At 31.9% G+C, this 24,861-nt stretch overlaps 1 protein-coding gene across 1 annotated transcript in view; it reads right to left on the bottom strand.

Moving 5' to 3' along the window:
* The window catches only part of LOC116343888 (UNC93-like protein), a 28,181-nt gene extending 6,883 nt beyond the window's left edge, over positions 1-21,298 (bottom strand). Inside the window, exons 1-2 of the mRNA XM_031772190.1 lie at positions 20,858-21,298; positions 7,636-7,773 (exon numbers count right to left, since the gene is read on the bottom strand). The gene's annotated coding sequence lies outside the window, so the exon portion shown is untranslated. The remainder of the gene's footprint in view (positions 1-7,635; positions 7,774-20,857) is intronic.
* Positions 21,299-24,861: the final 3,563 nt, after the last annotated feature.

Below are 24,861 nucleotides of genomic sequence, written 5' to 3'. Positions count from 1 at the left end.
TCGATACGCGTATTTGACAGCTTCCTTGCTTCGGATGGCTCTTATAGCCAGCCTTAACAAGTGCTTTGCATTCCCGTTTTGATACCAACCATTTTTATTCATTGATCGATTGTATGCGTTTTTTTTTTCTCGCAAATATTTGACCTCCAAATTTCTTTTGATTTGCTTTCGCGATTGTCGTCATTATTGCGAATTTGAATTCTATTCATTCTGCTGTGGAATGTTAAACGAACGAAAAAAAAACATTAAACAAAACGACTTAATGTAGAAGTGTTCTGAGATCAATGCTGATACCAAGAAAGTCTTTATTATAATTCAAAATGATATAAATCTTTTTTTTTTCGAAGATGACGTTCTACTTGTCGTATGAAATATGATCGCAAAAATCCGTTTCCAATTACGTGAATGACTTGGAAAAATTGCTGATTTATTTTATTTTATTTCGATTTAAGGCGCTTACAAATACGCATGGAAAGGGCATCGTAAAAATTAAGTTGAAGTCTTAATCGAACAGGCCGAACACTTTAAGCTAAAATCTTTACACACAAAAAAATTACTCGACAGAGAATCCGTTAATAAAGTATTCATCGTTTTATATTTTTTTTATGTTTCGCATGCGCCTTTATCTTCACTTCAACGGAAGGTTAACTGAGACATAATTTACGCTTGTAGCTAAAGAAATTCGATAGCAGGGTTCATCACCGATTTCAGTTCGAGTGAAAATTTCATGGCTTTTTATCTTTTATTGTTCAAAAAGCAGGTCACATGGATTCTAAGTGACAATGTTTACATAGAATTTTAGCACACAAAAGGAAAATATGACTTTGCACATTCGGTGATAGTAAATTACATTGACATTTATGTTGTTGTTGATTTTTTTTTAGAAAAGAACTCTCTCGATCTCTGACTTTTGAAGATCGTGGTTTTCGAAGTCTTCAATAGTCCAATGTCATTGAACACCTTCTTGAAGAGAGTACCAACTCTTTGTATGACTTTTAAGTGCGTCGTATTTATTGAATAATTGAAATTAAGGTTAAATTAACCAATTCAAACAGTTTATTATTTGAAAATGTTTCACTTTTTTGATAAGATTTCAGTTATGAGGTGAGATAAAAATATTTGACAGTAATTTAATTGTGATAAAAAAATGGCAATACATAGTGTGCCAGTATTTGGCGAGATCCTACAAAAGTGAAAAAAATCATGCGAAATTATTTTTCATATAAATAAGTAAAAAAAAAAATTAAGGGGTTGTGCATGATGAATGATTTGTTTTCATTGAGGCAACGTTTTTTTCTGCATCTTCTAAAAATAATACATTGATATCATAGGATAAAAGTGTCATATAAATAATGAGAGAACTGTGGCATGTAGACAGATTTTGATTCAATACAAGCTAGTTAACTAAAAAGTCAACGAGCGTAGCTCATTAGAACTCAAAACATTCCAACCGAAGACGAAATGAGATATGATATCCAAAAATAAATAAATAAATTACTGGCAATGCCATACTTTTTTTTATTAACACAATAAAATTTTGTCATTCACACAGAGTTGATAGACAATTCCATAAAATATCAACTACTTTAAGCGGAATACTTTTTGTCTCCGGAACAAGTTTTTTTTTTGTTATTGTTATCTGTTTCGGATATAAGTTCAACAAAATCAATTGACTTTATGAATGCATAGATTTGCCAATTATGTGTTCGTCATAAATTCCGCCGCCATCATTAATTTAAGTTCGAGATTTATTGTGAAATTCGCAAAGCATCCAAAGTGGCACAATGACCAAATGGAATTTTTTTTTATGATTGTTTACATTTTTTATCATTTACTTTCTGCGACGCACATTTAAATTTGCAAACAATTTTGTGATCAGAAAATTTTTGCACACTCTTCACTTTCTTCGGTTTATCAATCAGTCAATCAATCAATCAAATGATGAGTGTTGTTTGAAAACTTTTACAAACATTTAAAGAGTGAGAGAGGTTGATTTTCGACGACGACACTAGAAGCCGTACACAGGCGCTAATTTTCAAGTGGTTGGTATTGCAAAAGCGATTGATGTTATTTAAATCTATGCAAACTCTCATAATTTCACGAGCTTATCTGATTTGGGTATAGCACGCTCTTTTCATTTCTACAGCATACACCGTATCAAATGACATATTTTTTACGACAAACATCATGGACAAAATCATGTGAAGCCAATAAATCAACGAAAAAATAAGTAAATGAAATAAAACACACATAAACTGCGCGCAGAGAATAATACCGAATAAAAAAGGAATCAACAAAACAAAAAGATTATATCCGAGTATGAAGCACAAATGTAAAAAATTCCATTGCTTTTGTTTTTTGAGTTAACTGGAAATTATTGATAACACAAACACTCGTTTATATAAGCCACTCATGGTAAATAACCAAACCTTTGTACTTTCGTTGGACATGCACCTATGTTTGTTTGACATTGCCAATTGTCATAAATCCATTCTTACCGAAGACCAACACGTACGCACATTTATTTGACCTTTCACCCATTTTATGGACTAATTTGTTTTCTAACAAAAATATATCTTTGTGCAAAATATCCAAAGGAAATGAAGAAATGTTAAAATCTTTATGACGCCACGGTGCCGAGAAGAGTTTCGCCATGTAAATGGTGTCTTAAAAACAAACATAGTTAAACACTGTGTCATGTCATTGTCTTCAATGATCTGTCAATTCGATATAAATTAGATGAAATAATATACAAAGCGCCAACCTGAACGACTTGCCCACTGTACGCACAAACCAATCAAACTGAACGACCTTGCCAACGATTTGTTTTTTTCTTCACATAATTAGAATGCTACGCTCTCTCTTTCTGTTGAGCCACATTTTGCGTTTCAGTTCTCGATGTGGATGTTTATCACGTGTATGTCCCGTTGCGTGTATTTTTATGATGAACAACACTGTTAAGAGTCAATCAAATTCACGATTTTTGTTTCACGTTTTATTTTTTGTCTTCATTTCCCAGGTTTCAGCACGGGCTATATACTATGACGGACAGCATTGACAACTTGACGTTAAGTTATCTGACTTGCTGGATGGCTTGACTTGTGAATACTTTTTAAAATAATCCGACGAAAGAAAAAGCAGGGCGATAATCAAATTACCTTTTCTCTTCTAAGAATTAACATTCGTCGATCACTTCAAGGTGAATTTTATCAATTTTATGCTTTAGTTTTTGTTTATACAGATTTTTTTTTCTAGTTTTGTTATCTTAACGTTGCAAAGATGTAAGATATCCATAAATGTTGATAGATATTTGGAATTCGTTTTTAAACAGATAATGTTTATTGTTGTCGTCTGCACACGTTCATGTTGTTTGTATGCATTACTCGAATTTTCTCGTCTTATCCACTCCATATCGAATGGCATCTATGTGCAATGACTTATTTGAATTAAATCTCGAATCGATTGCGATTGCAATTGCGGTAGAGTTTCATGGGTAGCCGGTTACAACCGGATAAAAGAAGATCGATGAAAAACTTGATCGTGACTGCTAGTGAATGCGTATGAAAAATCGTGTTACTTTCAAAGTATATATATGTTCAATTTTGAAGTTGCAAAGTGCGAATGCGGACGGTGTAAGTGTTTGTGACAACGACAACGCGCCACAATCGTCTCATAAAAACAACTGGTTATGAACATCTGATCGTGTGGTGTTTACATTTCTATGTAAATTTACACATCGTAGCACGACAGTTACGAACGATAAAAGCGCATTGGCTTCAACATTTTATGCGGGCTGATTTGCATAAATGAAAAAGGTCTAGTGAATGGCGAATGGAACTTTGTACCCAATAATGTTCTCGAATCGTTTAAAAACAAATTGGTTGGTATGTTGAATAATGCTATATTAATCTAGTTGAAAAAGTCTGCCGATCGATTGTTTCGCTTGCTTCTTCAAGTGACTGGTTTTTATATTGCGAAAATGCTGCATAACAAAATTTCAACACATTTTGTGTATATAAGAGAATTAAAATCGTTTTATTAATCGGTTCACTCTCAGAACTGTAGTCATTCTCATATCACATTGGAATTTTCAATATTTTAAAAAAAGTTCAATAAACTTATTAGCTTCATTCGAAACATATTGATAAATGTTGATAGATTTTTAAATTTTGCGAAACAATTTTGCAAAAAACTTCCGTCTTTCGGCAAAGATTTTACCCTTGTTCCAAAGGTTTGCTTTGCGTCACTTTTTAAAATATCTTCTTCTTTGTCACAAAAATTTAATATATTCATAATAAAAACGCGTTTATGTTTTTATAACAAGATTCTATACCGGCTGGTCAATCTGAATGTTGATTATCACTTGAAATTAGGAAAGGAGACTTAATGAATCTGAACCATGTCATACATAAAAATGGAATGTGGTAGACGATGAAAACACTGATTAAATCATAAGTTATAGCCGCCATGATATTGACTGAACTTGACACAAACAGTTGCCAAATATCGATTGTTTTTATGGTGTTTTGTGACTTTGGTCGTCGAATGAACTCTTTCGATTCACAGTGCATAACCTGTGAAGGTTTTCACTCGAATTATATATTAAACAGAACGATGTGTCACGTTTTCCAGAGAACTTTTCGGGTTTTTCGGGTTTTTCTAGAAATTGTTTCCATAATGACTCGGTTTTTTCAACAAAACAGAAGATAAAAATAAAATAAGAATATTTGAAAGGGGATGAAAATCAAATGAGGCACATCTTCATGCAAATGACATCGTAGTTTAAATATCATGTCAAAATATGAGAATAAATTACTATTGAGCCATTCTCTTCCGTATTGCAATTGACATAATGAATGCTTCCTACCATTTGCTTCCTCTTGCTAAACAAGCTCACGCGCAGCACACATCAATCTCTTTCTATTATTCCGAAAACGGTTTTTATCACCATGCAAAACTATTTTTTTTTCGATTGAAATTGCATAGTAAACAAAGTGACATGGATGGGCTTTGAAATAGCAAGTGGAATTAAGGTGAAATTATCGATTCCAGACGCATATTCAATACTCAAGAACAGTTTCTCGTTGGAAATGACTGGCGATCACGCGTGATCAACATAAAACGTTTGTGTGTGTGTATTATTATTTTTTTCATTTCACGTATTGAGTTTTTGTTCGGAATTCATCTCATGTGCTGAAACGTTTGTGCTTTATGTCGTTGAAGTGGGATCATTTGCGCAATCGATCATCGCAATTAATAGGCAACATTCGTTTTATTTATGATCAACACCATTTTGGACAAAATGCAAATGCGAATTAGCTGTATAGCCCCGATTATATTTGAAGTGACCGTGCAATCAATCGAACTTTGAGCGTTGTGCGCGTTCCAAATTGTGCGTATCACACATTGCACTGAACGCTACAACATATGCAAATGACATTGATTATCTGAATGATATCACCTTAAATAATGCGGTAATAAACATTTTTTATCGTCACTACAACACTGTTTTTTTCTTCTCATTTTTTATTTGCTTGAGCGGGTTACGGGTCTGTGTATGTGCTCGAAAATTAATATTTGAATTCAGTGCTTTTGCGTCAGCTTTGGAAACGCTCTGTTTCGAATATTTATTGATTATGACAATAAAACGCAAACAATTTCAACGTAATTGATTTTCTGTTTCCTTATGCACATGATAAAAACAAAACAGAACTTGTAAAACAGCACTGGCGCTGAGCAAACCGAAACAAACTTATCAATTTATAATGAGTCAATGTTTTTAATGGCGTTTTTTTGCACAGCATGTTTATCTGCATAAATAATTATTTTTAGTTCAACACTTATTTACCATCGTTATTTACATCATGATTTGAAGCGATTTAATAAAACTCGAACTCAAAATAAAAAACTATGATAAAGTAGAAAAAACCGATGCAATCGAACGCACGTCTAAATTCGAATCAGGGATAACACAGTGGCACGAGAAGCGAATGAGCCAAGGACGCATCGGTACTATAATTACGTTAAGTTTCTTATGCCAATCTATGACTATGACCTGTTGGCGCCTCATTCAATTCGCTCTTCAAAAAGAAAAAAAACGAATTCCAATCGATATGAGGTTATTGGCATACATTTTCAATGCACTGTGTCCATTACGACGCACCACTGTATAAACTGAATTAATTTTATTACATTGTCATCATACAATAATTTATTCCAATGCATATATTGTCGCACAGTGGGCACAATGGTCATTTTAAAATCAAGTACTCCAGTTGAATTGGCTATGTATCGAATATTTATATGCATGAGAATGTATGCTTAATTAAAAATCACTCGATATGACTTAAATCGAGTATGCGACATTTGCATCGAATAATATAATCACCAGGTGGATTGGTGCAAATGAGCAAGCGCAAGCAACTCAACGAATCCATGAACTTCTTGAAGTGAGCTCCCTCAAGGTATTGGTTCTTGACACAATGAACCATTTACACAAATTCGTGCGTCACAAGATTCGTGCAACAAAAAAAATCTGTCTGAGATACAAATACGGCGCTGTCATTTATTGTGTGGAATTGTCTAGTCTTGTCAATTGTCGACAAGAGATTCAGTTAAATCTCTTTATGACATGTGTTTTTTTATGTTTTTCCTATTTCGTCTAATCTGTTGATTATGAAATACAATAAACAAATCCGCGAAAGAATCAAAAGCTTTGTTTAATGATGATATAGCACATTTATTCGGTACGGACCGACCCTGCCATTCGAACTCATCTTGCACATTTAAACTGTTTATTGGAGACTTCACTTTAAGCGAAAAAATATATCATTAATTTGTATATTCTCAGCGAAATTTTATACTAGAGACGAAATTAACGATTTCAAGTTAAAATTCTCAAAAATTATCGTTTAATTGAAAATTGAAAAACAACAACACACAAAGCAGATATTTTTTTTAAGTCACATCAATTTGCAAATGCTAGGCATGTATTGTTTAATTTGAAAGAAAAAAAAATCCTAATCATTATCAGCAGAAAAAGCGATTCTATTGTGTGTACATCAGAGGGTAACGTTATTCTCTAGCATACGTTTTTTTTTTAATTCATATAAATGAGTCGAGTAGAGATGCTGCGATATCATACTCACACACAGCATTGAATGTCACAACAACAACAACTACAAAATAATTCGAAACGAAATTCAGAATCAAAATCAAATGTATATAATTATTTCTAATGGGTTCTCTTTAATAAAGTTTAAATCTGTAGTTTTTATTGTAGGTGAACCGATGAGCTAAAAATTGTACAATTTTTGTGCTTGCATTGTGTTTTTGATTGTCAGTGACAAAATCCAACTGCTGTCAAACTGAATCTAATTTACTTGAGATGAATGTTTTCATTTTTTAGAATAATAGACGTAGCGGGTAGCACAGCGGCCCTACGTAACAAAATTGAACCATATTTGATGTCATTAGACTTTTATGGCATGAAAACAACGCAAATCAAATCGGTTCGCAATGAATTCACCGTGTAATTGTCGTATAATTTGTCATTTTTCAATTTGGACCAATGATTTTACTTTTTTTTTTCATTCGTATTTGCTCTGCTCTAATAATGGGTGTCCATTTACTTACCAATTTATGAGAATTGCTATCGTTTTGCGTGAAAATGAAATAAAATTCGCACTGGATCAACTTAAAAATTGTACTTGAATGATGCACCTCTACGCTCAAAACGCTGCTAAACAAAACGAAAAATTCGCAGATTCAGATCTGAAAGCAGAAAAAGAGAACGGAAAACAGGTAAATTTGATTTGCTTTGAATGAAAATAGAATTTTGTGAGATTTGAGTTTAGAACAAAAATCACAATTACACAAGTACAAAAGCACAATTCATCAGCTCAACAGTTTCGTGCAAATCCAACGAATTTGATTAATTATAATTTGCAATTCATTAATTACAAACTATTGTTTGTTGATAATGCACTTTTTACATTGCCTTTTTTTGTTCGCTATCGCGGCTTCTATGATACGGTGTATGCATTTATTTCACACATTGATTGGCGCGCATACGAAATAGCTACACATACAGAAGCAACACAGACTCTTAATTTTGAGCCGATCTTTGAAGTTCCATTGCACAAATAAAATGAATTTTTTATATTCCGACTATGAGTCAAAGCACACGACATGCACAATTAAATACACGACGATGCTACAAGTGAATAAAGATCGTGGCATTTAATGAATATAAATGTTCTTGCGACGAAACATAGGATTCACGCAAAAATGTTTTTAAAAATCAAATCATGTGATTTCAATGGTCGATCTATTTCTCGTGTAGAATCACATGTTTATTCAATTGAATCTCGTGCCAAACATTATGATTTTATTTGTTCGATAAAGAGGATTTAAATGGGAAATATAAAATATAAATTCTTGCTTTTCTATTTAAAAACACCAATGTGGCAATTGGTCACGTTTTGATGGTCATTGAATGGCATTTTCATTTGTCGAGATGTCGTGGTGTAATTAAATTTAGAATGACCAAACAAAAATATAAATTTAGATCCATTTATTAAATTGAAGCGTTTTTTTGCGATCTGTATACATTTTTTTATATTTTAATTGAATAAAAGCACGTTCTTATGATTGTTTTTACACCGTTTTAATTAGCAGTGTCCGTTCCTACTCGAAAAACGTTGACTATTTTTTTTTTCGTTTGCATTAGCAAAATTCAAATAAGTCACAAGCCGGAAATTGAACAAATGAGGATTGTACATGAAGTTCTAAAGTTTTTATCAAGTTTTTGTTTTGTTCAAAGATGCAACCGCAGGCGGCACAGGCGGCAAGTCTTTTGTGCAATTCATTTTGATGAAAACCATCAACAAAACCAAATGTTTTTTTGCAAACAAATTAAATTGATTGAGATCTCGATGCAAAATGCAATGTTGTTTGAGTTTGTATATTTGTTGTTTGTATAAGAAAACAGAATCGGGGAAAATTCACAGAAGTAAATAACGTGCAATACAAACACACACACACACACACACAAACCACATACATTCGATATGATATTGACCGTGAATTTCGAATTGTAATTATTGCACAACTGTTCACACCAGTTATTACGTAGCTGCCACACAGATTTGATACATAGCCGTCATCGTGTTCGGTTTGTTGTTGTGAGTTTCGAAAAAAGAGCAAGTGTTTGTGTTTGTTTGGCGGGAGATTGAAATAATAAAAACTCGAGCAAAACAGTTCGTTTTTCAATGCACTATTTCCCAATTTAGTTTCATTATGATGTTTTATTATTATTACTCTAAATTGTAGCCTTATCTTTTCCCGTCCGCTTTATTCTTCCTCTCATAAATATTTATTTGCCGTTCAATGCGCAGTTGAAAAAAGAGTGTGAAAAAAAAGACAAGTAAATGTATCTCATCAGGTGAATTTAGATGACAGAATAGGAAATCGATGGGTTTATCGATTAAGAAAGATGAACGATCGCGATTTCAAATTGTCATGGCGAAAGTCTTTTATTTTGTTCACGAACTTAGCGTGTACCGTCACATATCGGCAAAATTTGTTGACACAGCATCCAATGTCAGTCAATAAAAAAATTGTTTTTTTTGGGCATCAACAAACTGTCGCACACACATTTTATATCGTACAACAAACTCATCAATATCGCACTCTTAAAAGCACGAAACATGACTAACATTGGTAGAAACAATACGATCATGAAGTAAATGAATAAACAAAAGCGCAAACACAAACAATTTATCTCTGTTCCATTCAAAATAGTTAATTATTTCAACGGCTGCTGAATTTGCCGTTGTTGATTCAGCAGTCTATTTTCTCTCACTTTATTGCTTTTTCTGACAAAAAAAGAAGAAAATTGCAGAATGATATGATGTCGTCATTCTCACAACGTAGTACAAAACAACTTTTAAACTTTTCCATCGTAAATATGAATGGAATACGATAAGCCAATTTTTTGGCTTTGATTCACTCTTCTCTTGCTTCGCGTTTTTTTTTTCAACTCAACACACGTTTTGTATATATATTATTTTGTATGTCATACTCGCTCGTGAATCTATTTCTGTAATAATCAAAATTTTGCACATACGTTTCATTTCCTATTTCTTCCACTTGAAATTCAAACAGTTTTGATGAATGGATCCATAGCTAATAATGAAAAAAAAACTCTGATTGTCCAATACTGTCATTCAAAAAACAAAAAAAATATTTCTGTTTTGATATTTGAATCGCCATTATGACAAAAGGTGAAACATTTTTATCAAATATACGGCCAATGTTTTGTCTGGCGATTTCCATTCAATTATAATGTTTGCAAATGACACTTCACATTTCTGAATATGACTTTTTTTTAAAAATCCAAAATAAAAAACTTTGCGTATGATTTTCGGCCTTTTCACTACTTTTTTGAATCGCTTCTTAATTTGCTCAATCATTGTAACGCTCAAAATGGCGACTCCAGCATTGTTGTGCCAAACAAAAACGCGTACAAATATTTGAAATCATCGTCTAAATATTTGATTCTATGACCAATTTCGAACAGTTTTGAATTCGCAAAGAGTCAACCATGGTTTCAAGGCACATTTGCTAAAAAAACACATAGTATACCATTTGATCTGTTTATTTCTCGTGTAATCGAATCTGCGAAAAAAAATCGTATGTGACTGTTGTATCAATAATAAATAAACGCTTTCACAAACTTATTGTCAATCAACATATTCTTCATTCACAATGCAGAGGCGAATTGACAAAAATTCGACCACTATAAATTGAAACGAATACACATTTGGAGATTGTACAAATTAATTCATATTTAATTAATTAAATTAAAGTGTTGCCAATGAATGTTTTTGTTATTATTTCACACATCAAAAATTGATCATCATTCAATACATTCTGTTTCATTTTGGTTATCGACATTCAATAAAAACTCATTAACAACATTCTATATAAATGAAATCAATTATCTTCATTCTGAAACGTGAGTGAGCAGACACTATTGTTTCCAATTATCAGTTTTTAATTGAATGTTCCTCTGTATATCAGGTGGTGACCACTTTTTTTGGTTGAATTCACACCCAAAACAGAGGAAATTTCGTTTAACCTTTGAGAAATTCACCGAAATTTCGTAGTTGTTGTCGTTTTTCGAGTAAAATAACCGATTTTTGCACGTATAGCACCATTTTAAGGGGATAAAACTAGAATAATTAAACTAATTTGAGACCGTATGTTGAATTTCAATTAGCGTAATCAGAGATGAATCTGTAACATGCGGAGTTTGATTCAGTATGATGATGGAACTTTGTTTGCAAATCCGCAAAAGAAATAAAGCGAAAATGGTTTACATTCGAATATTATATATGCATGAATTTAAAATTTGCATAGAAAATGGTGATTAAATTTGCGTAAGGTGCCAATTGAGCGATAAAAATTATGCGGAATTGTCTGCATCAATTTTATTATGTTTGTTTCTTCTTCTTTCTCTTCTTTTCTATCGATTTTTGATTCAATTTTATAAATTGCTGGTAACGAAATCGATCCATGTACATTATCATCGTTCAAAAACAGGATCAAACTTTGCATGAGTAATTTGGCATGTAACGGTGAGTGTGCATAAAATGTCGAAACACAACAATATAAATTCCAGAGTTAACACAATTAATTGGCAAAATGTTTATAAACTGAGTTAATGACTCTGTGTAAAAATTGTAATCAAACTCCAAACGGTTTTTATTACTCTTTGTCTGATAAAGTTCAAATGTTTTCATACTTTATTAAACAGAATATCTTTTTCCCTTCCGCACCCATTGCGTATGACATTTATTGATGTTTAAATCATACAATAAATAGAAACTTTTTTTTTCGTGTGAAGCCAGTTAGCAATGACACAGAGAAATAAATTTGAATAGTTTAAGCAAATGTAATATGATGTTGACCCGATGAATTTGTCATCATTGTTACATATTAAATCCAATAAATATGTCGTCTTTTCTTTTCATATAATTCAATATCGTGGTTTGGGGAGAAAACACGTTTCTTTCCTCATCATCGCTTCTAACATCGATGTCAAGCGTTTTTAAACCCAGCTGATTGTAAACAAAATTACAGTTTTGGCGGGTGCAATAATTTTGCAATCAATCGAAAAAAGTTGAAGGACATCTTGCTTAATCATTATATCGTGCAAAATAAACAAAGAGACACATGTATTTGAGACATTTTTTTTAAATTACCAATGCCATGTGAATGCAGTTCAAGAAGAAAGTTCAACCCACATTTATGTGTACTACATATTCCAACATTTACATTAGTCAACGATTACTCCTTTGCTAATAATTTACGCATTCCGAGTCTTTTATTTGATTAATTAAATGTTTTTGTTCTCCATTTCTGACTCGTGTTCGCGTTAAATAAAGTCTAAATGTTCGACTCATTTCTTTCTCTATCTAAAATACAAAGCACGTGATCGTTTTTAAATGAAAACATTCCAAAACAGCATCCAAACGATTCAATAATCATTGTATTTGAAGTTTTGTAGCAATTCAATAACTATTTTTAGAGATACCGAACAAGCGCACGATTGATGTAATGAATTTATTAGTGGAAATAAAATGAGTGGATTTAAATGCTCAACTGACGACAAAACGATTGTGTCTTTGCAACAATCATAACAGAGAAGAAAAAAAGCGTTCCATTGAAACTGACGCTACGACTGCCTATGATTATTGGTTCTGTATTTTAGAAGTAATTCTAGTTAAAAGCAGATATATATGCAAAGATAAAACATATAATTAATTGTTATTATCAACATCATCGAATGCGGCGAACAGAGTATTAACAAATAAGTAGCATCATATATGTACAATTTTTGGGTATCAAAGCAATTTTCAGAACGATCAGCGTTTTGAAAAAATCGAGATGAAAAAAAATATCATCAAGTGTGCTTATTCATTACATGTATTTGAGACTTTAATTGAACGGTCGGCTTCATTTTTCCCCCATCCATGTATTGAGTCATTTCGTATTTATTCTGTTTTGTCATCTTTTCTTATGTGTATATTTTTATGCATATTTATATGATACCTGAGTCAATCGGCTCATTTCGTTCTATTTTACGTCGAAAATGATTACGAAATTGCAAAACTTGTGTTTTCCTTGGCTTTCCTCAATAATAATTTCTTTGTCTTGACACTGGAAATCATTATAATATTCGATTTTTCAATACTTCAGTTATTTGTTTTCAGACGAAATCGACACGAAAGGTGAACATTTTGAAATTGCATGGTATTTCAGTTAAAGAATTCACAAAAAAGACATTCTACTGTAATTGTTTATGAGATATAGAGTGAAATTAATTTTGAATTTAGTCATACATTTTGCCATGATAATGGAATTGCACAACTGTCTACATTCCAATGATACTAGCCGTTTAAATTTCGTTGAATTCGAAAAGAAACGGTATAAAATTTAGAATTTATTACCATTTTTGCTGTGATTCACCATGAAATATTTATAGCATTGCGATTACTTTACAGGCAATGTTCTTGACAAATTTTAAATTTAGATATTTGTTGCAACTCCATGTACAACAAACGTTATCATTGCATAATTCGAATTTTTGTTAATTGAATGAAACGACCGATTTTAATCGATGCGGGTAATCGACAGTATCTATTTTTAATCAATGGCAATATTTTTTTTTATTATCGTTTTGTTTACATGCTTCGAAATAAATGACCAACAAATGAATAAAGTAAATATGGGATTTTTTGTTCAATCAATTTATTTTCATTTGATTCGATTCGACTGGATACTTCAAAAACAATGAACATTCAGATCAGTTCATTAACGCCTAATCAAGACTCAACATGACGAATTCGTGTGAATTGTTTTTGAAGATAATCCACAAATTATATGTAATTTAGAAGAAAAAAATCAATATTTTCAAAGACGAACGGATTTTTAAACAGTTTCATCTGTCACGTAAAGTGATTTACCTTGAATACGGTAAATATTTTCATTAATTAATTAATAAGTTCAAAAATACAACAAATCTTCGTCTTCTTGTTGTTGTCGCCTCATTTTTTGTGTATAGCGGTGCAAGTGCATTTGGAAAACCCCTTTTGCTGCTGTTTTTTCACGCGCAGTACGTACAGTACTTGATAAATTTGATAAAATTCAGCAAAACGACAAAATATTTACATTTTTTGTGATTCTTATATTTATCTATATATATACATGTATATATTTATAGATTGATATAGACCTGACCAGAAACGGCCTTAAAATGTTGCCCAGATTTCAATTTGTTTTAGTCAATGGTTTTTTCAATCAGCTTTTTGTAACAACCACACAGACACCACTGAAAATGTCAAATTCATTAATCTCGAGAAACAAGTTTAACATTCTTCAATGGACACTTTTTACATACTTATACGTACACACATTATATAAAATATAAAACGATATTCGAACGAAACATGAGCAACGGTATAGACAACATGCAAGAGTCTACAAGTACCGCAAACAGCAAATGTTAACGTTTGTATGTTGACATGTGCATTAGATTCAAGCTTGCATGTAAATTCACCAGTTTTAAAAGATCGCATTTTTTCATCTCATTTTCTTTTCGTGTCTCTTTTTATCACTCTACTTCATTAGAGAGTATTGGCTTATTTTTTGCCGAAATAGTAATCGCACAAATTTAGTATCACCAAAAATTCACGTTCAATATCGAGTCAAGATTTGTCTCACTATCGCTGCTTTATTCGCAATAATATATTCTTTACGTGTCATCTCATTGTCGTAAAATTCACAGAAATAAATTGAAGACTCTCACCTTATTTTCTCATAAATTTACGGTAATAATAAACACGTCTGAATTATTGATACAAATGTTCAGCATTGAAAAACAAAAAAATATGATCGTCACTTGGTTTTTATGAAAAGTCTGTCATTTAAATATAAAAGCAATTAATTCTGCTCAAAAATAGAAGCCACGAAGAAAAAGAAATGCTTGCAATTTCATCATGAAAAAAGAAATCATTTTATTCAGAAACAAGCGAATTTAAATCGATTCAGGTACAGAACATACATATTCATTATGTAGGCGCCAAGACAGACATTTTCTGTGAAATGTTGCAGCCAATCAAAATCAAATGAAAAAATAACATATCTAATACAGTCGCTTGTTTAAACAAATTATCAGGTGTCTTTATAATTGCTGCGCAAAATCAAAACAGTCACTTGTTCGGTTTGAATTAGATACATAGAGAATGTAAAACGTGGTGTACGCGGTCATTGCACAGCAAGTCCATGGCTAAATCTTAATTGAATATTCGCAAACGATGTCAATAGCCTATTATGCTTAGGAAAGAAAAACACTTCGATTTGTTCATTTCAACTGACGGTATCTGATATATGAATAAAAAATTCTTTTCGAATCCATCAAATGCACCTGAATTTAGTAAATTTCCAAAATAACCGGTTGACCGAAAAGCATTGTAAGAACGAAGAACAGATTAATGACTCAGAAAAACCCGAAATCCAGACAGACCCATTAACTCTGCCATCATCCTTACAGTAAAAAAATAAAAATAAAAAAAATATTGCAATCGCGCTTTATCTTATTCTTTTTTGATAAAGTATTTCAAACGATAACAATGCTCTGAATGGATTGCTACATGATTAATGTATGAAGTATGCCATTATTCTCTTTTTTTATATTCAAATAATTATAAACAATATGCGTATCCAGAATTTCAATCAATTGTGAAATGACTCATTGGGATATCCTTATCTTGCCAATATCATTTTTATGATTTGAGTTTATACTTGTTTTTTAAATGATTTCTTCGGAAAGAATTTAAATTTGAATGCGGGAAACTTCCATCGATAATGTTTGAAACAAATATAACATGCGTATTCACCTTCATAAATGTGATTTTGTGTTTTCTTTTATTTTAATTTATTCGATATATAAAAATTAATTAGATAAACTGCACATGTAACGCAATGCAATACAGTGAACTTACTAACATCTACATCTAAATAAATCTACGCAAATACGCAAAACAAAATCATTAACTGTACGTATTGAATGAATACAAGTATATTTAGTTTAATTTAATGCATAAATAATGAGTTTAATTATAAACATTCTGGGGGCAGTTGCTACGGTTTCTTATCTCAAAATTGATATTGTTTCCATTTTATTTAAAATACCATCGTATGTTATGCTTTCCCATTTTCTATTCACATTTGTGTTTGTCGCATCGTTCATTACATCGATTTATAATGGATAATACATTACACCGAAAAGTTCATGGGCCCTTCAAAAATACCATAGAAGAGTGTAGAAGAGGTAATTGATTTTTTTCTTTTTCAAATATGTTGTGGTGGTCAGCACTATGAAACGCTTCTTTTTTTCGAACTCAAGAAAAGTACTGGAAAATCATTTTCTGAAAGTTATTTTATTGATTTTGAACCGAGCATTTGATAAATTTACTCGGAATTGAAAATGAATAAGTAATTGGAAGATAGCTGAAATGGTTTGATTTGAAATGAAAACAAAATCAAAGCAAAAAAAGAAGAAATAACTACCATATAGATGGGGTAATTTTGGTGTTATTGAAAAATATATAGCTTAATTTAGGACGTGGTGATTCCCGCATTTAAACTAGCATTACTACATTGCGTGCTATCATTCTGATATAAACCTTTGCAATATATACATTGTTGGTAATTGAATCGATCCATTTTTAGGCACATACACACACACAACATTAAACATCTGTTAGTCGCACGCATTAAAATTTCATTTTCGAACTTGAGAATGATTTATCAGCTATCGAAAAATAACAACGACTGAATGAATTCTTTATTGAAAATATTCTTATTTAATTATTATACGCAATAAACGCAAAAGCACCGATACACGAATCGATATAAATACAAACAATTATATGTGACACACAGGTATTGTTAGCGGTATTGAAGCGCATCGAACTGAAATAGATGACGGGTGTCTGCGCTGAATGCGATCATTTAAAAATGCATAGGAATAAACTTTGAACCGAGACAAAATATCATTACGTTTTTTTGTGCACCTCACAGAGCTGTGAGCACAACCGTATCCGTATCACAAAAAACCGATTGAGATTGTTGTTGTTATTGATATGATTAATACCGTTTTTTTCCTCTTCGACTTTTGTCTGTCCGTAAAATCAGTGTGTATACGCAATTCTTGATAATTATTAACTTTTTCCTTTGTTATTGTTACATACATATCGTATTGCCGTGTTTACACGTACAACTAATTAATGCGAAATCATATTCGTTCGAATACGGTTGAACCAGTTCGCTTTTGCGTTTTTTTTTTCTTTTTGCTGACAGGGTGCAGATCTTTTGCATTCATTCAGAATAAAATCACAAAATACTTTTTATGTTAATGATACAAAATGTCAATCATTTCACTTTAAAATTGTGATGAAGAAATAAGCAAAATTGTTCGGGTTCGTTTGCGTCATAATCCATTTGCGAGTATTAGCCATTAAAAAAAACTGCTTTTCAAAAATGAATGTGTCGTCGTATCGCTGTTAAAATGAGTACGGCAAAATCAAACCTGCCAGCGGATCTCTCTTTTTGACTTTAAGAAGGCTGTAAAACTGATTTTGAAAAGATCAATTTATTTTCAGCATTGCCCCTTCCCAATCAAAATTCAACGGAATCGTTTTTACTTGACATTTGACAAATCCTATTTACAATACACGTGTAATTTGATATTGTTAAAGAATTCTTTCGATAGAATTACACGCAGCCTATCGATTATTTCCTCAAAATATCGCCCATATGATTCAGACGATTATGATGGAAATTGGTGCAATGGGGTCTCTTCGTGAGTAAAAAAGAATTCAGTTTAAATGGTGTAATACGAAACGGACACTTAGCCATCGTAAAAAAACACACATGAGTTGAAGGCGTAGTTGAAATCCGAAAGCACATCATCGTTTCACAGCTTGTGTCTTTTGACTATTTGTGCATTTTTAGCACCGCACATACAAAAAGGAAATGAAGAGGCGCACAAGTAGAATCGTCTTGTACATCTCAAGACCGAACTTTAATTTCAGCGTGTAATATGTATTCACATATTGCGATTTATTTATTGATTGGGCACTCTGCAAACCTGGTAATTGGCCAGTTGAATGACTCACAATGTATTAAACGAACCAACGTGCACATAGGCTCATGCTGTTGCACGTTCAATTAATTAGTCGCATTTATACAAATCTTGTTGTGTTATGCATGGCCGATTGGTCGGCGCGATATTTTATGCATTGAATATATATGGCGTGTGCGGTGTGACTCTCAGCTGTGAGAGCGTTTTCGCACATGAGACGATCATCAGTCGATTGTGAATTGGTGCAATCGCTGGCTACATGCAGAATATATGCACAGATGTGCACATACAACACATAATGCATCAGTAAATTTACCTACTTTTTCAATTCGAAATGACCAATAAATTATTTCGCATAATTAGCATGAGTGATTTGTATTCACATGCGCATGAATTTTGCTGAGATTGTCTTTTATATATGTTTACGCTCCAGTCGAACGTCGTCTGGCGCCAAACTTTATGCATCGCAAATGACAACGATACACCGCAAATAAAATCAGTCGTTTAATTTAACAACATAAACGCATTAAATGTGTTTCTGAGCCGAGCAAAGACCAACCGAGCCATATATTCCGCCATTAGGGTATCGAGCAACGCATCCAAGGAAAAGAAGAAACAAACATATGAACACACATTGAAGAACAACACTGATTTCATGTAAACAGATAAAAACAACTTTCTAAAACATAAAGCACATCGTACACTATAGCCAAACTAATAGTCACAAATCACGTGAAGTAGCCACAAAGAATTTTGGGCATTGATCCAGATGATTGAAGTGTATTTCATCAATTTTGTAGGTTATTTGGACTTTTTTTAAAAAATCGAAAAGTTTTATATTTAAATTTTGTATCACTCGTGAGAGGCGATACTATTTTCTCAGCAATCAAACTAATTTAAAGGCTAATAGTACAGCATTGAAATGAACTGTTTTCACAGTTTTTATTATGCCGATTGAATTGTTGAAAAAAAAAAGTTATTATTATTTTCTTAGGGGCGGAGAGACGGGCAGCAGCTCGCAAACAATTTATATTAAAATCAATAAAGATTATTCTAGCCAATCGTCGTTTGTATCAGCATATTCTCGAGATATTTGCATTTTCAATACTCATTGATAAGCATCTTTCATGTTTAATGCGTTCGAAAATTTGAATATTTACGAGCTGAAATTTCTATTTGTTTTTACTTGTCTATATTTCTTTTGCCTTTTTCCTGGTCGTAGTTTACTGATAAAAATGCCGAAACCGACAGAGCACGATTTGTAATGGATAGAGAAGAGCGTGTATTATCATACACACGTTCGAAAATTGTACCGAATAAACACGTCATCGTTAATTTGTTTGAAAAATTAAAATACTCGACTGGTTTTTGAGTTAGCTTTCTTTGTTTCACGCATTCGGTTTTCTCGTTGAAACGGAAATTCGTACAAAACTCGTGCTTTTAAATTGATTTGATCACATTTAACACTCATCTATCTCAAGGAACTCAACGCGCCATTAAAATAATTGTTTAAAAATGGCAGTAAAAATTTTGGTTTTTTTTTTGGGAAGGAAATCATAATTAAATAATTAGAATGAGAATAAACATCAAATATAACAAAAAAAATTGTGACGTGATCTGTTGGTGCAATGTGTCGACATATTTCAGTTACAAAATGCATGATATGTGTAAATATTTTCAAAAATTCATTGTCTTTCGGTCAGACATCGAAATTGAACGCGCGCTTTACTGTACATGCGTGTGTAAATTGAACGGCTTGGTTTGTGTGAATTATGACAAAGAGAAATGAAATGGAAAATATACATCATAGGCTAATCACACAGCAAAAACAATCAAAATGGCCTTAAACAAATAATATTCCCATCACAATAAAAATCGGTTTATAAATTTTATTTGCGTATTTTCGATTGTGTTGATTTTGTGTTGTGTCTGTTTTTCTTATTAACTGTGTGTGTCTCATCATATCGATCGTCCGAAGTGTGAAACCTTGTGTTCCGTTGCATACGTTATAGCAATACAATTTTTTTCGACATGTGTTTCCACCATTCGTTTTTGTGTGCAATTGGAATTGAGAAATGGTAAGCCGACTTCGATAAACCGTTCGATAACTTTTTTTAAGACAAGAAGATTCACCTATCACCACAGATATATTTTTTTCGTTGTTTTTTTTTTTTTATTTTTGAAAATACCTTTTAAATTTTTTTTTTTTTTTTTTTTTTTTTTTTTGAAAGCGAACACAATAAATCAATCAAAATCACGAAATTTGCCAATTTTTTGTAGTTAATCATAGTTTATATAACAAATTATTCCAACACAGGAAAAAAAATTGAAATTAAAATTCTCATTGATGCGGTTAGAGGAAGAGAGAACGCTTGTCCAACAAAAAAATTAACACAAAAAAAAACGAAAATATAGAAAATAATTATGAACGCTAAGCAATTTTTGAACACGTCACGTGCATCTCATGTAGTTTTGTGAACAGTTATAATTTCAACTGTATGCCACTTGTAACCGAACGTTTTAAAAAAAAGAAACGATAAATAATACGAAAATATGCAAAATAAAAAAAAAAACAAATCACTAATTTATGTGGCCCGTTGTGATCATTACTGAAAAAAAGATGTATTTTTATCAAAAATTTACCTGAACTTTATCACCACACAATCTTTCTCCAAACACCGAAATTTTGGCCGTACCTTTTATGTGTCACGATCACACAAGAAATTTATATATTAAATTTGTGTTTTGGCCAAAAAAATCACACCGAATCGCTATCACAAAATATTATTTTGTAGCGAAAATATGATTTTTAGTGAAATTGATTTTCTTCCGTTGCGTAAATTCTACTCGTTATCACAGTAAAATATGCAAAAGGATTTTCTCTTTTGTTTTGGAATCAAATGTCCTTTAAGTGTTTTTCGTGTCTTTTTAAATATCTGGTATTGGGGCGATTAGTTTACATCACTGATTTTTTGTCTGAATTTATCAAAAGAAAAATCCCAATTGAAATTCCTTTAAAATTTAAAATACTGATATCGGCGAAAGTTAAAAAAAATTTAACGAAAAATCACTGTTATTCACCAATAATTTTGGTTTTGTTTGTGAATCGGAAATGAATGAAAAAAAAAAATAAAACGTAGATTATAAATCAACGAAACCAAAAAAATTCCTATGAAATTAATGGTGTTTCTTTCAAATATTGAGGACAGTTATTTAAATGGTATTTTTTCGATCTGAACTGTACGAGATTGAAAGATCAACTGAAAATTTGTGTTTTTCGATAAGCGTTTAAGTTGTCGAATGCCGCACACCTGTGATACGATTGCCTTTTTTGTTGTTTCCCAAAGCAGTGGCTGCACAGTCACAGCCGCACCAAACCAATACACCTATAATATAATGCACAACAAAGCTAACCAATATGATTGTATGTGTGTAGGCAGATACGAGATATGACAGAGACAGTCAATGGAATGGACTAGAGATAGACAAAGACAAACAATTATCGTCGTAGTCGTTGTTGTCGTTACTGTTCGTTTGCGTACGAAGTCAATGTAACCATTCGCCAATACAGCCATCGTCTATTTTTTTTCAAATACAATCATTTAACATACGCATGCATTCAACGCCATGATCTAATGAGCATCAATAAAAAAAGCCCAAAGAAGAAAAAAAAAACGACAAACGGGAGTACAAGGAGAATATAGATGGAAAAACGAAACGTAAACAAATAAATTGTAAATAAAAAAAATTCAAAATTATTTATTTGTGCTTTTGATTACAACAGCACTTGCGACTGAAGAGTGCGAAAAGTAGCTTTTGAAAGGCGATAAAAAATACAGACAACTTGAACTACCTGTTGCTGACGGATGAAAGCACACACACACACGAGAAAAAAACGGTTAACAATTTAACAACAATGGAAAAACAGCCTACTTACTGTTATATACTTACACATCATAAATATTCATTGAGCTTGAATGAGCTTAATCTCGATCGTGTTTTATCATTATTTATGCTTAAAAAAAGTTATCATTGTCTTTCTTTTTCACATGAGTTACTCGCCTCAGAGTATATATGTTATCAGGATTATTATCATTTTTATGAATCACCAGGGACGAAAAACTTACTCATGTACACAGCGAAGTACATGAAAAAAAACTCCAAAAAGAAATTGTTGAAAAGAAATCAAACCTTTGTTAAGCTGTCGGATGAAAATTCTATACTCAAGGCAAATAGTTCATTATATCTACACGCACGTGCCACCAAGAAATCGATAGCAATGATTCTTCATTTTAGGCCACACAATGGTACCATGATCCAATACAATAAATTTATTATATTTAGAACTTCGTAACATTAGGAAACTAACCAGCCGTTCATTTTATTTGAATTAACTAGTGTATTTTGATTCGTTTATACAATCCTTAAACCAAACGTGCATCAACAATAAAAAAGCACAATTTTTCATGGTTTGCTGTGCGTCACGAAAACAAAAACAAAAACTACATCGACATACACTGTGAAAAGCGTTGTATTTTTATAATAAATTCATAATTATTAATGAGCGAAAATGTTTTTTGACCGGTTCCAATCAATAATACCAAAATAATGAGTCGCCGTACAGTCATTTTCCCATTTCCAAGTGTCTATTTTTAGATTTTATTGATGGATTCCATTACTCTCTTATCGATGAGATCTTTCACAGTACTTTGTGTTTGTTGCGCTGCCCCCGCTGTGGATATGTTTATATTTTGTATTTTATTTGTTGCCTCGTTAAATGTTATCAATTTGTCTCATTCACTCTCGGATGTGTATTGGTTCCACTCGGTTGCTTTTATTACAGGAAACACACATTTTCCATCGATATGAAATGTTGACATGATGCGACTGGAATATGAATTTAAAGCAGCAGAAAAAAATGGAGAATCATTTAAAACAATCAATGGAAGTCGACGTCACATCGTATTGATCACATTCAAGATAGTACCAGATTGTACTTAAAACTATTTTAAAATATAATAATTGTAGCGCATGCTCAAAATTTACGCACCACGAACAGTTGTATTTAAAGAAAAAACCTTTTTTTTTTGTTTTCATTTCGTTTTGCTTTGTTCATCGGGCAAATCAATTAAAATTTTTCATACAAACTTAGAACGAAAGCTAGAGGAGATTTGTTCAGATTGAACCAGCTTTTTCGCTCAATCGATGATTTGAAAAGTGGATTCGTATGTAGGAAGAACGAGCGAGACAGCGTGTCTTTTAAAACAATTCAATTCACTTTACGTTTGGTGCAGCCTCCTTGGAGATCAAACTATCAATTTGTTTCAATTAATTTTTTTATTTCCATTGAAATCGAAATAGTTGCTACTTAACGTTATTTACTACATTGTGTGTTTAAAACGAAAAGTTTAGATATCCACACATTTGTGAAAGAGAAAGAGCAAAAAATATATTTGAAATAATCTTTCATCACAAATGAGCATCTCATTTTGATCATTTTACAATTTCATTCATTGAATTGAAACATCTTGGAAGATGGGGGAAGTATCAAATTATTTACAAACACCGAGAATAAAAAAAATGAATAATCATGTAGAAAATGTAATGAATATGGAAGCGCTGAAGTACATCTATCATTATGTTGTTTATCAAATGGTTTCCTGAATATTAAATATCGAATGCACTGAGTTGTGTATCTGTGTGTAGGAAATGAGACTTGAGAATTTTTGCCAGTTTTCTGTCGTCATTCGAACTATATTTATGTGTGAAGAAGAAAAGCATCACATCCAAACCGTTTAACTTTGACAAAACCCGCAATTTATCGTTGAAAAAAAAAAACAATTATCAAAATCAAGAATAATGCCATAGGAATTTGGTGGATAAGTTTCGAAGAAAGGAAATTGCGTCAGAATGTTTATGATTTTAGCAAGACAATCTTATTCGAAACAATTAACTAATAAAGGGTATTGTTTTCTAGATTGTATGACATTTCAAATACTATAGATTTGCACATGTAATGATACAAAACAAATGGAAATATCTTGATTTCATTTTAAAGAAACTCTAAAAATTTATCTAATCAAAATTCAAAGAATGCATCTGTATGTGTTATATATTTTTATTGGCATGTCAATATTTTCGCTTTCTTTGCCATGTCAGATTATGATGGAAAAATCAACAATCACACGTAAATCGCAAAATATTTCAATATTTGGTAAATAATACTGTGAGCAGAGTAGATTAATGAAATCGTCGCAAATATTGAAGTTTTTTGTTTGCCACCAAAAAAACGTGATCATAAACATATGAGAAATTGCGTTTTTATGCCAACCAGACGACCTTCTAGTCTAGGGGAAAATGACTACTTATAAGTTCGACGAAAGCTATAGAATTGTACGAAAAACTTACAAAAACTTACACGAACTTATGAAATCGCACGCTTCTTATGAGAATTTATACGAACTTACGCTTTGTCCATATACATCAACACACTGCTGTATGTTCGATATGCGTTAAAATGCCGAAACAGTCGCACATGTAGTAGTCAAATGACACAACGCTGGTCAATTTTTTCAATTACATCTCACGCAAATAATTTGTACAAAAGAGTAGAACGCATTTTAAAATAAAAATTACCTAGTAAATTG

Source organism: Contarinia nasturtii, unplaced genomic scaffold (genome assembly GCF_009176525.2).
Source record: "Contarinia nasturtii isolate CC-2019 unplaced genomic scaffold, AAFC_CNas_1.1 Cnas_scaffold_1037, whole genome shotgun sequence".
Classification (NCBI taxonomy): Eukaryota; Metazoa; Arthropoda; class Insecta; order Diptera; family Cecidomyiidae; genus Contarinia; species Contarinia nasturtii.
The sequence above is the reverse complement of the archived record's forward strand: the minus strand, read 5'-3'. Positions and strand labels throughout refer to the sequence as shown.